This window comes from Alosa pseudoharengus, unplaced genomic scaffold (genome assembly GCF_046254945.1).
Source record: "Alosa pseudoharengus isolate Yale_2024_CS ecotype anadromous, Long Island Sound unplaced genomic scaffold, YU_APseudo_1.1 YU_APseudo_1.1_scf_24, whole genome shotgun sequence".
NCBI lineage: Eukaryota > Metazoa > Chordata > Actinopteri > Clupeiformes > Clupeidae > Alosa > Alosa pseudoharengus.
This window is the reverse complement of record NW_027468689.1, coordinates 7120252-7126251: the sequence shown is the minus strand read 5'-3', so window position 1 is coordinate 7126251 and position 6000 is coordinate 7120252. Positions and strand designations below refer to the sequence as shown.

General features: G+C 40.9%; 1 long non-coding RNA gene across 1 annotated transcript; it reads left to right on the top strand.

The window, feature by feature from the left end:
- The first annotated feature begins 309 nt into the window (after positions 1 to 309).
- Positions 310 to 1938, top strand: LOC143141875 (uncharacterized). Its single transcript, XR_012990814.1, has 4 exons — positions 310 to 395; positions 519 to 862; positions 1034 to 1132; positions 1263 to 1938. It is a non-coding gene; the product is annotated as an uncharacterized LOC143141875 (long non-coding RNA).
- The last annotated feature ends 4062 nt before the right edge of the window (positions 1939 to 6000 follow it).

The following is a 6000-nucleotide window of genomic DNA, read 5'->3' as shown; positions in this document are numbered from 1 at the left end:
CCTGAAGAGGATGGTAAATCATGTAACTCAAGACTGACTGGTGGTGTAATGACCGGGCTTCTTCGTCCTGAGGTCAAAGGCTGGTCAAGGAACTCCGCAAGGAAAGTGCGATCATCTTCCTCATAACTACTGTGAGGGGCATTTCAAAAACTGTGCAACAGTGATTATTTTCAGTGCCTGCTTGAACTCAAGTGCAGTGGGGGTTGGATTCCTCATCCGGATACATCTAAAGAGATTTTCTAGACAGTCCTGTGAAATTTATGCCCTCTGGAGAGGAGATTAGACTGCAGATCGATAATTGAGGATGTTGAAAGTACAACACCTGTCTGCACTGGCTTCCAGTGGCCTTTCTCACCAAAAGACACATTTTTCATGATCCATATGGCAGAGTGGAGGTGAGTAAGTGCAGCTTCATACGCATTATGATTGTGGTGACTTAATGCCATGACAGGATGTCGACTCGTCATCAGGTCAAACCACCTGTTAAAGTAATCCAAAAACCATGCTGTGGTCCCTAGGTCTGGATCATATCCTTCAGCATCCACCAAGTAGCGCAAACCGGAACTCACTGCATGGCTGAAGAAGTTAAGAGCATGGGAGACTTTCATCTTGCCAAAGTGTGATGGTGTCAGTATGCTGTCGTTGAGTTTCGGTGCCAGTTTAAGGTCTAGGTCTTTTTGAAAATCATGTAACATCTTCACATGCTCCACTGTGACTTTGTTAGATCTTAACCCAAACTTCTCAACAACGTCTTTCCCTAATGTGATGACATTTCCATTGACCAGGGCAGCCTTCATGTTCTTGATGAGGTGAGGCACATCAGCGATGAAATGAAGGAATCTGCCCTCATCCACGGGATGAGGTATTTTGTTAACTGTCACGCTAACCTTAGAGGACACTATTCCAAAACTCTGCCACAATGCACGGTTTGAAGCCCCCATATCAGATGTAACTGCTGTAACATGCAATCCAATCTGTTTGGCTTTCTGCAAAATTTCAAGAATAAGTGGCTTCAATTTTGTACCATCCACAGAATTGCCCGTGAAGTGATATGCAACAGTCTGTTTCCACCTGGTTGTTACCCCACCCAGCATGACAACAAGGGCATGTGTCGCATCACCACTGTGACCAGGTAAAGTCACGTCTCCTCGCATACAGCTTGTATTCCTGTCATACTGTGCACCTGCTTGAATGGACATTTCATCAAGAGTGAGGCAACACTCCCTCTCTTCTTCTCTCATTGCCTGAATTTTTAACTGCAGGATTTCAAAAACTTCATGAAGGATTCCAGGTTGCATGGGGACCACCTCCAATCTTCTCTGCAAGGACCTTTCTGATGGCAGAGGTTGATTTTGGGAAAGAAGCAAGTTGTATCCTGTTGAACCACAAGCAAACTTTACCTGAAGACCCTTTTTGATGGTGTCAGCGGACCACTTTGTCCCCCGTGGGCTTGACTGACTTAGTTTCAGTACTTGATTTGGATTGAAGACGCTTGCCAAATTTATTTCAAGGCGTTTGTTCTGCCTGATCACGGACAACTTCAGCCTTCTTTCCTTAGCGAGCATCCGCTGGAGAGACCACACTTGTTTCCTCAAGGCTTTGACTTGCTTCTCATAGGCTGTGATCTGACTACTGCCACTGTCCCTAGCCACTGTCTCTCCACTGGCTGGGTCCCCACTGGCTGTCTCCTCGCTCACACTGCCACTAGTACAAGGGTTGTCCGTCAGGTCATCGTCCTCATCGTAGTCAGCTTGACTATCTAGAATATATTTAGAGGAAAGAAAAAAAAAGCAATATGATCAATATTTGCAGAACTTGTTAACATGCATGCAGAGTGAACTGTGAATTACTGAAAGTGTTACATTATGCACCGTTAATCCAAATTTTCATTGGACTACTTGACAGGAATTTAAAGGTGTAATCATCATCATTTTATTGACATTACAGCATGTTGTTTTCCTAGTGTTCTATAGTTTTTGTGTATTGTCACTTGTAATAAAAAATATGAATATAATTTAAAATTGTGCAATGAGTTTTAATCAGCATCATTTATTTATTTATTTATTGTTACCTGATTGATCTTCTAGGGGTGTAGGACAAGGTGTATTGGAATAAGAATGATCATGATCATGTCAAAAGTGTTCACCAACAGATGGTTCATCTTCAGTCCGTTTTCGTTTGGTGGGTCTACTGGGCGGTGTCGGTGGGGTGAACACGAACAGCGTTCGGCTTGAGCTTCTTTACACCATCAGCTCTGTGACTCTCAAACTGGGTCTCATCAAAGTGGTCCTACAAACAGAGTTAGACATATTTTAATGCTATTTCAAAGAGAAAGTAAATTATGGTAATGGGTTTTCACAGCACACTCTAACAAGACCTTACTGCAAAATTAACTCAATATCCTATAATTTAACCGCGATAGCTGTAATAAAGCACCATGCCATTTGCAATAGACTCTAGACAAGAGTAATATAAACCTCTCCAGCAAACGCGAACTGACCATGTATTGTCTGTTACTCCAGGACGCGAACTCACCATGTATTATCTGTTATTCGAGAAATAGCTGCAAGCAATGCTGCAAATGGGCATTTGTTTGAAATATTTCCACATGATTTTCATGCAAAGTTAATCATAATCTTTCTGACATGCAGCATGAACATAAAGACAATGCAGGGTAAAACGCGGGAGTGCAGATAGATAGCACGTCAAGTAGGCTAACCTTGCAATGTAGTAGTGTTAATATTTGTCATTCTAAAACTTACATAGATTTTCACAGAATGCCATCTAACTATAAAAATCTAACCAGTGCATACTTATGTATAAAAGAGCCTAGCGGAAAAAATACAGACGGCAGATGCAGTTTGTTTGTCCCGGAGTTCATTGCTAACGTTAGCATAAAAAAGGCGCAAAGAGCTAGCGAGCATCGTGTAGCTTAACACTACCAGCACATTCTAACAAGCTATCTCAGAAAAGTACATCTATTGATTTTCTCCGAATGGCATTTAAACCACAAATGGAATTCAAAATGAAACGACTTTATTCAATTTATAACTTGCAAGTAAAAGCTAAAGGCATTGGGGAAGGGGACTAAGAGAAGGCTTGGCCAAGTTCAAATCAAATTCCCTTTGGTTAATACTTTTTTTTGAAGCATGCCATGAATTGATGGGGTACAACAATATTTTCCAAATGCTTTTTCTTTACAAAATCCATGATAGAAATGTTCTTACCTCACACAACAAGGAAAAATTATTAGGCTTCCAGTTCATCCTTCTGACCCTCTGCTCCCACAATTTCCTCCTAGTTGGGTCCCGAGGGAAATAATGTAAACGTTTACCACGTCCAGGCTGTACAGAGCAACCATAGGCTGCACAGCACGGCATTTTCTTTCGAAAAAAGTAATGACACGCAGATAAATATTCCTCGCAGATTTATATTTCTCTAGTAAATTGTCGCACTTGACTTGCTGAGACCGATAATGATAATGAAGCTTGATTGATTCATGTTATGTCTTAAACATGGCGTCCACAAAACACGTGACTACCTTTGAACCAATCCCACGACAGAATTGTCTTGAACGTTCTAAACACAGTTGTCGGAACTCTCTCTATAGAGTGTGCCAGTGACTTCCGTTTTACTTCCGCTACAAGGGACCTGTCTTTAAAAAAAATATGAACGGGAGTTAATGGAGAGATAACAATTATTTTTTGGTCCCATTTGAATTGTGCCACGAATTTCACATATGATGTGTGTGAATTTAAAAGATAATTTTTCACGTCAAGAAAGTACTGTTGTTCGATAGACTTCAAAAGTTATGTTGGTTTTGTACGAATCCGCTCAGTGGACTTCATCTCTCGTCTCGAACGATGTACGTCACCAACGTAATGAAACGATAAGATTAGAAGCTAGCTGATAGCTGTTATGCTAGTTAACGTTGCATCTTGCTGCCTGCTATGTCACTTAACAGTATCTAAGGTACAGTCTATGGACGAATACAACTTACCTGATGTGTTTAATCCTCTGACTCATGGTATTTTCATCGGCAAGGAAAGCTCAATTAAGACCTGTTGCTGGTATGCTTGTACAATCTTGTGTGGCTGTGAATGAGCTAACGTCACTAGTGCGACTGATGGGTTTGTAGTCGTTGGAATTACGATCTTTCACAATGTTGTAATTCAATAGTTACGAAACAAACTGCAAATGTCTTTACATGAAAAATTGTCTTTAAAATTGACAAACATCATATGGGTAATTCAAGGCACAAGTCAACCCGGGACCAGAAAATAATACTGGACTGGCGTTCAAAATTTTTTGAAAGATAGGTCCCATGGAGGCAAGTGGAAGTGGCGTCACTGGGACACTCTATAGACGCCAAGAGTTCATGGGGCATTAACATTGTTTTGAGATAAATGCCTTTTATTCGCGATCTCTTGGATAAGTACTTCATTACCCACAATCCTGAACAATCCCACAGTGATGCCTCTGATTGGTGGAAAGGCCGTTATGGTCATAGTTTGAAACTTTCTCAGCGAAAATTATTGACAAAGATGGCGGAGTCTTTTACTGCCTATGGCGAAAATCTTAATGTGATTAAAAAACTTTCTTGACGAATATTGGTACTTGTATCAACAAGGATTGTGGTTTATACATCACACGAACTTAGTCAGGGCCAATACACTACCACTGTAAATGTTAGTTTAAACACTCAAACTTTTCAGGTAGACGACAGGCTAACTTTTAGCATTTCCGACATTGTGCAGCTAACATTAGCCTGCATGCTGCAACACAGGTATGAAATATATTGTTTTAGTGAGTGTCCAAAGGGGTGAAAGCCACTTTAAATCGGGTCACATTATTGACTGTGTGTCCGAGAGTCAGTTTGTGGGTTATGGAAGGGCCAGCATGAGGAACAAAACCTACAAAGTTGTTAAGCAGGGAGGTTGGTAACGTTAATGCTGCTAGTTAACATTAGCTAGGCTACTATAGCCTTCTTACTGTATGATCATTAACCTAGGAATACTTCTTCGTGCATTTAATGAACATTTTGTGTAATAATTCACGGCAAATTAATAAACTGAATATGGTGGTCCAAGAGCAGACCATGCACCAGTCCATGCATCAGCCCGACTAAGCAGTGATGACAGCATAGGATGACAGTCAGGTACGAAGCACTGCACCATGTTGCTAACGTTAACCGCTTTCACACACATGATATAAAATACACAATGATAAATATAAAATTAAATATCAAAACACTATTATTTACACGATTACTCCTGAAATAACTGCTATTAACTGCACATTCACTATATAAAAATCACTGTTTGGAGGAAAGGGTTTGTGTGCTGTCGCCGGTTGGAAATTGTTCAAATGGCGCGGTTCGTCCTTGCTTATATTATTCAGTGAGGCGCGGTGGTTTATGGGATGAGTAGTTCCTTCGCTCGGAAATGAACATATGTACACAGTCTTGTAACTGACTTTTTTTGGATTTTCTCATCGTTTTTTCACTCGAAATTATATGTTGTATGCTTATGAGTTATGCCGTAGCTGGTTAGCCTAAGACATGCTGTAAAACTCTTTAGATACGGATTTTTCCAAACGTCAATGGGACAAATGAATGGGAAGCTTACATCCGGCACCTAACCGCGTTTTGGCTGTGGGCGGGACTGTGCAGCTCTATTATCAACTCATTTTAGCTTCATGGCATGAACTTAGCTCGGCTAGCGAGTGCTAGCATTGTCCAAATGTGCATAAATAAAACCTGCTAGGCTAGCGAGTTCATTAAACCTGTATAACATAGCACTTCCTTGAGTTGACAATTACCTTTTACTTTTACTTACAGGCACGGTCGTAGACTGCGATGGTAGCCTGCTCCAGGCTTCAACAGCAACCTTTTTGCAAAGCCTGTGGCATTGTTCCAAAAAATAAACTGAAGCCATTTGATCCTCAAGTCTGGGTTCTTGGGCAAAATGCATTGTTGAAGTTCTATTTGTGCATAGCGCA